Source organism: Gadus chalcogrammus, chromosome 5 (assembly GCF_026213295.1).
Source record: "Gadus chalcogrammus isolate NIFS_2021 chromosome 5, NIFS_Gcha_1.0, whole genome shotgun sequence".
NCBI classification, from domain to species: domain Eukaryota; kingdom Metazoa; phylum Chordata; class Actinopteri; order Gadiformes; family Gadidae; genus Gadus; species Gadus chalcogrammus.
This window is the reverse complement of record NC_079416.1, coordinates 7,692,643-7,704,773: the sequence shown is the minus strand read 5'-3', so window position 1 is coordinate 7,704,773 and position 12,131 is coordinate 7,692,643. Positions and strand designations below refer to the sequence as shown.

The 12,131-nt window shown below is 43.5% G+C and overlaps 1 long non-coding RNA gene across 1 annotated transcript; it reads right to left on the bottom strand.

The window, feature by feature from the left end:
- Window positions 1-2,300: 2,300 nt before the first annotated feature.
- Window positions 2,301-10,441, bottom strand: LOC130382291 (uncharacterized). The gene is made up of 3 exons (XR_008895548.1): window positions 10,376-10,441; window positions 3,185-3,200; window positions 2,301-2,418 (listed from the first exon to the last, which is right to left on the bottom strand). It is a non-coding gene; the product is annotated as an uncharacterized LOC130382291 (long non-coding RNA).
- Window positions 10,442-12,131: the final 1,690 nt, after the last annotated feature.

Genomic DNA, 12,131 nt, shown 5'->3' with positions numbered 1-12,131 from the left:
ACCTCGTAATGGTTGGTGCTTGGTATTTGTTTCTATAAGCATCTTACTGTACCGACAGCAATATAGTGTTGTTTCTCTTTCTTGTGAAGAATGTCATTATTGTAAGTTGCTTTGGATAAAAGCGGAATGGGGTTAAATGTCCTAATTGTAAATGTACAGTAAGTACAGTATAGTCCAGTTCCCCTCAGTATACGTCGGCACATTTATTTTAGGACTGGGAAGACGTCAGACATCTGTTATGACACGAGGGAAGCCTAACGTTCCGGCCGCTTTGCAGGGACAGGCAGTGGTGGCGATGCTGCAGACGTTGCTGTGCTTGCAAATCCTTATTTGAGGGAGAGGGATGCGACCGGAGCTGCCGTTCCATAGTTGTGTCCTGTGGCTTCATTCTGCTGGCGTCTGTGGCCAGGGGGGGCAAACTCCTGCCCAGCTTCTTCCTCTGAGAGGTGCCCCCGTTCGGTTAGGCTCAGTAGCATATGTAATCGTCTCGGATCAAGCAGCGCCACTTTGCAATAGCAGAACTTAAAACTGAAAAATAAATAATAATAAATGGCTAGGGTCCCACTGTCCTCCTGGTTTGTTACTGATAGTCACTGAATAGGAATTAATTTGCGTGAGTGGATAAAGCTTTAGGCAGGGATGTTTAGTTTTTTCTACCTGAGAGCCTTGAGGAAGAGATTTGTTTAAAGAGCGGGACGTTTGATGGACCAATGGCTGGCTGCTGCTAACGCAAACCAGATGGTGAACGGAAGTCAGGAGACCGGTGAAAGGGGGTCAGCCCCATGTTCCCACAGCCCAATGGTCCCACAGCCCTATGTTCTCACATTTCTATAAAGGGTTTTTTACACAAAACATTTTGAATAATTAGGTCCTATGTTCCAACATTTATAAGATTTTTCTTTTTTCTAAGATTTTTCCCAAAATGAAACCCTATGGTCCCACATTTCTAGGACATTTTCAAAATTAGGTCTTGTGTTCCTTATATTTCCCTTCAATTTATGTCCTATCCTCCCACAAGATAATTTGGAAGCACTTTATAGTGAATTAATGAGTATTTTTTTTTCCACAATAGTGAGCAGGCAGGGTTAGGGTTAGGGTTAGGTTAATATGGGTAGGGTTAGGACTAACCCTAGCTCAATTCCGACAAGATGTTGTGGCTCAAGTGAGGCCAGATCCAACAGTGAAATTGGGACCATAGATCTGTGGGAACGTAGGCACGCTCCCGGTGGAAGCAGTACATTTGGTCAACTGCAACAACAGAACTATTCCGTGAGGGGATGGAAGACTGAGGTAGTTTAGCACAGGAAGTAAGCCTTTCCTGGGCTGTTTTGCACTTCCTGCAGAATCTCAGGTGCATTCTCTTAAAGACTGTAAGATATATTTCTTCTTAAGACCAGACCACCTACTTGATTTCCCCTCAGTTACATGCCGCCACACAAAAGACACCAAGTGGGCGTTGTGCGTCGTATCATTTACGGCGGATAAAGAGTGTCTTTGTGTGTTTCGGTAAGATATTGTTTATTGCTTTGTTAGTTTACCAAGTGGGTTCCATTAACTTTAGAGTAATGCGATGCAGGCAGGCAGGAAAGTTGTTTTCCTTCAGGATTTGATTTGTTTAAACGCATAGCTAGATCTTCAACTAATAAGATGGCAATTTTCCCCCTTTTCATTCTACTGATTCCGACTGATGTGTTTGTTGTCTAGACTCATGGCTCACTCTCCCCAAAGTGACACTTTTTGTGCTAGGCTGCAAGTGCGACCATTAAATTGCTTTACATTCTCCATCGAGGCTTCACTATTTATTTATTTTTTCCAACAAACCAGACCATTTCTAGGTTGTAAATTTGGGACAAAGTACTAAACAGCTGATTCTCAGACGACCTAAACCAAATTTTAAAGAAGAGAAGAGCAGTTCCAAGTAGAAGGTTATTAGTAAACGTCTATGGGTAATAGCCGTGAAGATAGGGCCATTACAGGGGCTCTGGGTCGAACTATTAGCGACAGCAGAGGTGAGGGAAGATTAGCTTGTCTTCCTTGGTTCAATCAACCGTCTTTCCTTGTTTAAAATGTGACAAAAATAGAGGGAGCTGGGGTGGTGGGGATAACAAGTGTCACGCATATCTGTATATGAATAAAATATGGGAATATGGGAGTTTTTTGTAAGTAAACTAAGAAGACATGTCAAGCTTTTCCTCTCTCAGCTAAACATCCGGCTAATACCTCATTACCAGGACCAGATTCACATACGTTAAAAGATGTATGTAAAACTTCATTATATGTATACAAATATTCCCGCCTGGAACTGCTCTAAAAAAAGCCTTTTTTTACCTTGAAGCTGATGTCTGTGAGCCCAGCTGTTCAGCCCACTGCTGAGTTGCTCACACCTCTCTTTCCACTCCCTCAGAATGTTCCAATTGCCTTAGAAATGGAGCCAAACGCAAGAAAAAACTACACTCATTGTCATTACCGTTGGTTAATAGCTAACATGGTTGCACCTCTCTTTTTCTCAGCCTATTCTCACGCCTTCACTCCCGTCTCAACTGGGTTAGAAAATGGATCAAAAGGAAAGAGAGAGAAAAGTTACAGTGATGGTATAATGTGTGCATTACAGCTATTGGCATTCTGTGCACAAAATAGCAATTATTTTCTCTATAATGCTTGGTTGGGTAAGTCCCTTCCTATCAATTTTCAATGCTCTGATCTTGCTTTAAGATCCTTCATCATGATCACATCAAGGTAAACGCTGGCCCAAAGGGAGAGGCTGTTTTAACAAAATCACACACACGCCATCCTCAAGGGTACTGTGCGTGTGTGTGTGTGTGTGTGTGTGTGTGTGTGTGTGTGTGTGTGTGTGTGTGTGTATGTGTTTGTGTGTGCATGGCTGTTTGTGTTTGTGCAGTATTTGTGGTATTTTTCTGTCATATTTCCTGAAGCAGAAGGAATGAATGCCGTTGATTCCGGGCCCTAACCGCCTTTTCATTGGCTTTGACTGGTGATCCTTCCTGCAGTAATAAAACAGTAGTAAAACTGCACCGTTGCTCTGAGACCGCCAAAATCCCAGAGCTTGGCTAAATACTTATTACCTTTTTTCTGTTGAAGTCCAATAGCGAAAGCTGCTGCAAACTTGGTTTTTTATCTTCAGTAACCTGGAATGAAGGGTGTATTTCTGAAAAGCCTCTGGTACCTTGAATGGCCCGCTTCTGTTCGACCAAAGGAAAAAAGCACAGATTAGGTGTGTGTGTAGTTTCCGGCTGATATATAGTATCGCTCCTTGTTAGCTTTGCTGGCAAAGAAAACCAAAAAGTCAAACATGCAGAGACATGCAAATTGATTACATGAAGTGAAAGTCTGGCGGCACAAGTGTAAATTCAATAGTTAGCTTTGTTATTTAAAATCTCAATTTGAAATGCTCAAGTGATTTTTGGGAGTATTTACTCCACGGGGGTATTTACTCCACGGAGGTATTTAATCCATAGTGAAACTGTCCACATAACCGCAGGAGTTAGAGATGGAGAAGAAATATGATTCCTAATGTTTTTATTCCTTTTTACAATTTGATACTTTTTTGACCTTGTCCATGTATTTTTCCACAAGGGGTTATGATGAGTATGTCTGGACCTGTTATTGTCCTTTTTAAAAACTACTTTTAAAATAAGTCCCCCAAAGGATCAAAGTAGCCTCGTCAGCACTTTATTCAGGATATTGTTTTATTTATCTCGGGACCAAACGATTCCCAACCAAATATAAGAGGGCCCATGCTGCTCTTGCTTTTCCACTTACTCCATAATACTTGAATCTCCTTTAATCTCTCCTGGTCATTCATTGTATGTTTTCATGCAACATGTAAACTGCATGGCTCAACTTGCATTCGTTCAGACAAGACTCGTAACAGCCTGCTGCTCCCCCTCAAACCTTCAAACCAGCCCTTTCACACCTTTTTGCGAAATTGGTTCATTGGATGATGACTGAAAAAAAAGTGTATTCCAAAAATAGGAAATATGGTAAAAATGCTGAGGCTGTCATTTTAACTTTCTTTTTTATTATATCTTCTGTTCCTCTCTGCATCAGCCCATCCAAGTAGTACTCGCACGCACGCACGCACGCACGCACGCACGCACGCACACACACACACACACACACACACACACACACACACACACACACACACACACACACACACACACACACACACACACACACACACACACACACACAAACACACACACACACACACACGTTCTCCTCTCTGAGAGCCGTAATCACCAGGATTCATTGAAGTATTGATTTTGTTATTGAATTTTAAAATGGAGTTCTGTTGACACATCACTCCGCCAGATGAAAGATAAACGTTCTAAAAACAGACAGTGTGCGCTGGCAGAGGCTGGTGATGTATGCTCCCTCGCATCGCAGAGCTGTCATGGAGCCAATGAAGAGGGGGGGGACTTAGTTTCAACGCTTTCACTTTCACTTTTGATGATTGTTTGCATTGAGCTGCTCCTAATGCATGAATAATAATGAATAAGTACATGTCTAAATCAATACATGACAAACAAATAGTGAATAAATTTATTTAAATATTAAGCTACAAGCATAAAAGCTCTATACCTTTACACGCAACAGTTAATTAACAGTTCACTTGTTGACTAGTAATCATTTACTTAAGGTGTTAATGTAAACCAGCTTTCTACATTATTTTAAAGGTTAATTAAGCCTTACTCTCTAAGGATAACCCTAACCCTATGAAATAACGTATGTAGAAATAAACCTTTGTTAAGATGAATACCATAAGCAAACTTGAACACTATTAGTTAATGATAACTACACCATTCATTTACTGTTAATTAATTGTGTTTTAATTATGTCTATTTATGGTGAATTATTATACCTTTATCTTAAAGCATTACTTTTACTTACCTTTTACATTTAAATCTTGAGTCAATAAAACATATAGTAAGTAAGTAAGTAAGTAAGTAAGTAAGTAAGTAAGTAAGTAAGTAAGTAAGTAAGTAAGTAAGTAAGTAAGTAAGTAAGTAAGCTTTATTTGTACAGCGCCTTTCACAGACCATATATGTCTTTTCATACTCTTGTGAGCAAAAAATAACAGTGAGAGTAGTAAAAAAACTTTTAGTTGAAATAGACTAATACATATGATATATCACAGGAGAGCCTTTTCATTTAAATAACATATTCTGCAGTTTTTAGCTGATTATCAGTGTGGGCTGAACCACAAAAGTGGACCAGCACTTGGGTGCGAGTTTGACTTCAAGAACAAACTATTCTCTGAGAACGGCTTCAGTGCAGATTTCTGTTCATCTTTTTAGATCGTTACTCAGTCTATTTGAGATACAACAGTTTCGATTGCTACTCTTTTATCCGGCACCGCCGTTCTTTTCATCTTATCCTGCAGACTGCTCGCTCACTCAGTCCCAAACCTAAACTCTGTCCCCCTGACAGCTTTTTAAAGTTGGTCCCAACGGGATGGAGGCCAGACTAATCTTCAGTGAGGGACTGAGTTGGACACTTAGCTGGAGATAGCCGATCAGAAGGCTAACTACTCACCTACTACCTATCCATCTTCATCTTGTGTTTACATACAATTAAGCTGTATCCATGAACAGACCTCGACACACCCAACCAACATTCAACGCCGGGTGATCCAGGATGCAGAAGCAAAAGCCCAGCAGTTTGCAAGAAAGAAAGGAGTAGTCCAGTATGACAGAGGTGTCAGTGAGGTGCTCACGGGTCACAGCTCGATGTGCACCTCATCCACCCGACACTGGATCGATAATGCTAGATATATGGCGTGTGTGCGTGCGTGTGTGCGTGTGTGTGTGCGTGCGTGCGTGCATGTATGATGGTGTTGGGGTCCGTCTGATTTCATCAGGTGCATATGTGTAGTAGTGAGCCTCTCTTGAGGGTTGTTATATAATATGATTCTAGATTTCTAGATTAACCCTGCATTTGCTCCTTTTGCTTGTATGGGCATTTATCCATGTCTATAAATCTATTTATATTTCCCACCAAAAAAGATACAAGAAATATATATATTTATAAATGTTTATATTATAATGTGTGGTGATTCCATTTTTTCATGTATTTCGATCGCTTTGCAGCACTCGTCGAGTCAAACGAATGGTTGTGTATTCAGGGCTTCACACCACGTCTAACCTTGTTGAAGCGAGGACTTTATTTAGCCTTATTTAATCATTTTTGCTTATTGCAATCACCCCGTATTTGTCTTCATAAGGGCTAACTTCTTTCACCGAATCAAGTGCTATCCAGAGAGCATTATTAGCAATTAACTACTAGCTCTTATTTTCCATTTTCTTTTTTTGCCTTGCCTTGCTAATCAACTTGTTATGTAATTCACTGATTAGGTGACCGTGAAATCTCAGCTCACCATTGCAATCCATGTGCAGTCTTCCCACCTGGAGGAATACGCTCTTAATGTGAAAGGAAGTTAGTGATCTAGTCTGACAGATGCCAGCCCTTGATTAGGGGTTTAGTCCAGTGATTTTCCATCAATACAAGGGAGGGGGGGGGGAAGCTTTGAGGAACAGGGGGAGGGGCCCGTTTGAATGCAGGGGCCCATTAAATAAGGAACGATCTCCTCAGCTGCGGAGCCCCTGACAACACAGTAAGGACAGCAATTGATGAGGATGCCTTCCTAGAGTGGACCGGCTTAAGATCGCAGATGAAGAGACGGAGGGAAGCTAAGAAGGCAGAAATCCCTTTAATTAAGTTCTGCAAGTTACCGGTTGTGTTATGAGGCCCCCCTAAAGACCACATCCATCGAGGAAAGTAGTTAAAACAGAAACCCGAGGGGAGCCTTGTGGTATTTACTGCGCAGAAGGTGCCAGCTGTTCTAGGATCTGGTACTGTTTATGTTTTAGTAGTTGGTTTCCTCATTCATATGAATGTATGAATTGACGTTACAGTATCCTCAGGAATTGAAATCGATACTAGAAATAATTGCAAACAAATGCAAGAAAACAATATCCATTGCTTGGTTTTATTCAAAACATCATACATAATTTGTCTTTCACATGCACACTCAATGTATTGAAGTTGCACACCGATGGATTTGACCTTGATCCCAAACCTGGTCCTTATTCCAGACGGCGTGCTGATCTGAAAAACGGAGGAACGGGGACCCGGAGCATGACACTGATATCCCGGTTCTGAGCTCATCTTTAATGGAGATGCCGTAAGACTGCTGCCTCATGCATCAACAATCTTATTAAATCCCAGTGCGGGACTTAAGCACTTCATTTTAATGTCAAAGCATATTTTCTAAACACCCTTATTCTATCTTAGTTACTTTGGACATCTGGCCAAACAAAGGGAAGGAGCTGTCAAAGTAAGTATTAATTGTAATCTATCAGAGATGTGCCTCTGTGTGGTGTAATGTAATGACAGTTTAATCCTTTTTTTAGAGAAAGCAAAATATCGCTGGGGTGAGGTGTTTTTTGTTTGTGTGTGTGTGTGTGTGTGTGTGTGTGTGTGTGTGTGTGTGTGTGTGTGTGTGTGTGTGTGTGTGTGTGTGTGTGTGTGTGTGTGTGTGTGTGTGTGTGTGTGTGTGTGTGAGAGTGAGTGAGAGGGACTCTTGAAGGCCTCGCTGGAATTCTTTCGTTTAGTGAGACGAGACAGACAGGGAAACGAATGGGAGAGAGAGATAGGTAGATCTAGAGAGAGGGACGTGTCTGGTTTCGTCTGAGGCCTGCTCATTTAATGAGTGCAGAGGCCTTGGGAGTGCATAGGAAACAGTCACTCTTTGGTGACACAATGAGTCCTGGCAAGTTTTTCATCTTTTATTCCACGGCACGGGTCGAGCATCAAAGGACATTATATATGCCTCCTATACCTCTGCACATCAAACTCAACAGATAGCATTCGTGGTTCAAAGATCAGAAACCATTCCAGTGTAATTAATCAGTACTTGTTGGATGCTCACATCCGCTTCTTATGAGTGCATATATTGACCGTGGGATGGTAGGTATGCCATGATTTACGGCTCAATGCTGGACACCTTATAACCATAACCCAACCTTTGCATCATATAACACTGTTAGACATTGACATTTTATAATGTAAATGCAATATAATGGCAGACCAGCCAAAAGGTTCGAGGGTTGAAACCCCATGTTGGCAGTCCCTTGAGCACTCTTGAGCAAGATATCTGGGCCCCCATCTGCTCCTTAAAGGTCCCATATTATACCACCAGGTCTGAGTGTGATTAGCTGCTACAAGACGTCATAAACTCTGCCTTTTCCTGAAGGATAGATGAGCAACGTTTGTTCCAGTCAACTGGGTAAACTGATACATCCCGCAAAACGGCTTGTAACGGCTAATCACACTCACACCTGGTGGTATAATATGGGACCTTTAATGACTAGCGGGTAAGTGTCAGGTAACGCCACGGTAAACAACAAATGGATTGTTATGCGTTGAAACGAATGGTTTCACTGTACTGCAAAATGCACACATAAAATATAGAAAATGATCATCATGGTAAGTGCTCCACGGGTGCATATCCATTTCACCCTATTGGCAAGCTCTTACTCCTGTGTCCCATGCTGCAATATAAGAATTGCATTATAAAACATATCCACCAGGGCCCCTGAGCCATGAAACGATTGTTCCTTCTCATTAATCCCCTGGGTTACGCTTTCATTATGCAACCTTATATCTGCCTCCAGTCGCGTCTCTCCGCCCGGCTGTACTGCAGTAACCCGGTCGTTATCCCTGAACGTCACCCACCCCCCGTCTCAGTCCCCAGCATTGTGTTCTCTGCTGCCTGGGACTTGACGAGACATTTGGAGGTTGTGTGTGTTTGCTGTCTGCGTGTTCAGCTGCAAATCTGCAGTTTCTCTACTTCCCACCCGATAGACACAGCACACTTTGTTCCCTGTTCGGAGCTCACTATAGCATGTTACAAGGTGTTCATCTTCAAGGTAAACACTGATGGGGGGGGGGGGGGGGGAGGGAGCCATATGTGTGTGAGTGGGCTTTGAGCTGGTAAAAATAGACGGAAGGATAAAAATGAGCGCCATCGAGACAGAGAGAGAACCCTGCACCTTTCCACCTCCTCCCTGGCCCACCTACACACCCTGCATTTTCTTTCCTCCCACGCCGTCCTTTCTGTGGCAATGATAAAAGGCTTTAGAGGGCTCGGGCCATGTGCGCCCCATAGCTAATGGCCCTGCGGACTGGCGTGTCAGGCCTCAGGATTCTTGCTGCATTCGTTGTTAAAGCCTTCATTAAAACACATTGGGTGAAATTCTTCTACCCTACCCTACACACACACACACACACACAGACACGCACACACACACACACACAGAAACGCACACATTCTATGTATGGCCGCAGTGCAATACCGATGAAGCCTGTCATTGTCGACTCCCCCTGTACCCCCCCAACCCCACCCCTCTACTCATATTCATGCTGATGTCTAATGCCATGAGCAACCCCCTCCCTCGCATCCCACTGAACCCCCCCCCACCACCACCAGGGTGCACTACTGCCCCCCCCCACACCCCCCTCCCTACTGACTGAGGTTCACTGGTCACTGTTGAGATCCAGCACACGCACCGTCGTGATGGAGAGGGAGGGTCAGGGGTCGGCAGTCAGTGCCCCCCCCCCCCCCGCTGATCCGCCCACCAGCAGGGGGGGTGAGCCGGTCAGGAGACGATAACGAGGGCAGCGGCCCGCAGCCTGAAGCATCCACATCAGTGGAAGGATTCTGTATCTACGTAGCTATAGAGATAGACGTATAGATGCATATATAGGTATACATATGTTGATATAGATATATATATGTGTATATATTAAGTCATCTCCAGCTGGTTTGAGCTCGATCAGACTTCAAGAGGTCGATTTAGTAGTTTTGTTTTGCCGATCTTGGTTTGCGATGCAGCTGTGTTTTTGCAGACAAAAACAATAGTGAGTGTAAAGAAAAGAGAGTTTCCCGCCTTAAGTTCACCAATCACACACCTTGGGATAATATAAAACAGAAAATCTGAATCCCGAGAGACACTGAGGGTGAGTTACAGTGTGGTTGATTCCCTCGCTGAAACAATACGAGTTGCAAACTTTAGAAATTACGGAGTACGGAGACATTTGGCAACCACAACCAGGACACAGATCTGGGATTCCATCCAAACCTCTCTCTCTCTCTCTCCCCCCCTCCCCCCCCCCCCCCCCCCCCCCCTCTCTCTCTCTCTCTCTCTCTCTCTCTCTCCCTCTCCCCCCTCTCTCCCTCTCTCCCTCTCTGGATGAACACATTAGATCAAGGATCCAGGCACACATCTTTGATGCAAACCAGTCCGCCCGTCCGTCTCCCTCACACCGGACGCCTCCCTCCATACCGTACCGTTTGTCCAGGCCTTTCATGAGCCCGGACCAAAGCCCGGGCGGGGAACATGTCTCCTTCCCCCAGGGATCTTCCATTAGGCCCCGGTCGGGGGAGACGAGACAGAGGACAGCTCTCACAGGCTCCCCTCGTCCGCTGGGCTCATGTCCACCTCATGGAGGATGGAGATATGGAAGTTAGATCGACTACTACAGTCATCGTCGTTATGTTACAGCGTTTCTCTGTGTTCTTTCTTTGTATTTCTCGAAAACTAACGGCGCCGTTGGCTGTGAAAAGGGAATCGAACAGACCTCTTCTTTGCCTCAGTGCCTGCTCATTTCCGCAGCATGTGGAGTCACACCATTCTGGTGTGACTCTTCCTCTCCTGTTCCTATATCTCCACCTTTCAGTGAAGTTGGGAGAAGTTGGGACGACGTAAACATGGGTAATCTACGACATGGAATAAAATAAAATAAATGGTAAATGGACTGCATATCTAAAGCTCTTTTGTAACAAGTGGCCACTCAAAGCGCTTTACAATTATTGCCATTAGGGTAACATTCACCCATTCATGCACACATTCTCTCACCGACGGCTGAGTCAGCCATGCAAGGCGAAAGCTAGCTCGTCGGGAGCAGCTAGGGTAAGGTGTCTTGCTCAGGGACATCTCGACACTCGGGGAGGAGCAAACAAAGTAATAATCCTCCAAAGTAAAAGTCCTCCTATGTATATATTGATGTGCTTAGTGTGTAGGCTACCAGCTTGTGGGTGTAACTGATCTTGCGACATGATTATATACTCTGGGGACCCCTATATCTTGTGTTGGTGGACAGCTATGCTCTAAGAGATCAAAAGGGAAGCATTGCTGTATGTTTCATGCCCATCCCTATCATGTCTTCAGGGATGTGACCAGGGCATTTTTTTGGCTTGGTAATAGAGAAGCCAGGCGAAGGTAACCTGTTGATTGTCGTCACCATGGAGACAACACAGAAGCTATAATTTGCGCCGCTTCACAAACATATGGAAAAAAAGGTGAGATATTAACTTTATCACTGCTTCAAGGGAGCTCTGGATGACGCACGGCATTATCGGAGCGGATAAAAAGTTGGATTTGTTTAATGGAGTTTTTGTCAGCCTACGAATGGGCGGGGATCCGGTCTTTTCATGTTTAGCGATAAAGACATTACGTTTATTGGGCTAGGAAGGTTTAATATGGCCTATATGCCTTTGGTGTTATTGTTATTAATGCATAAAATAAGTCAACATAAGTAATTTGTCCTGTGTCCACAGAGGATAAAATCAGCAAGGTATGCAGTAAGGTTGTGTCAGGTAATATGCTAAATACTACAAGTGTTTAGTATTGTCCTTCACTGGTTCAAAATGTTGTTGCTGACATTTCAGTTGTAAGTACGGTATGTGGTGGTCACAAAATACAAAAATAAAAGCTTGTTTGGTATCCAGCCAGGCTATTTATAGCAGCAGTAAATCTTGGTGAACACATGTTATAGTATACCGAGGGATGAAGTTAAAGCATGCATGGTCGAGTAATGTGTTCATGATAGTCAATTGTTGGACGCTTTCATCAGAAATCGCTTGAGTGCTTTTATTCTTAGCCTAGGTGGCACCTGTGGGAATTGACCCATAACCTTGTCAGTGCAATGCCGTGTTCTCTAGGTTCAGTATTACCGAACTGGGCTAATGTTTCTGCTGACATGGGTGCATGTGAAGTGAGTACAAGCATCATTTCTACCACAGAAAGGATACAACACAGAATGGA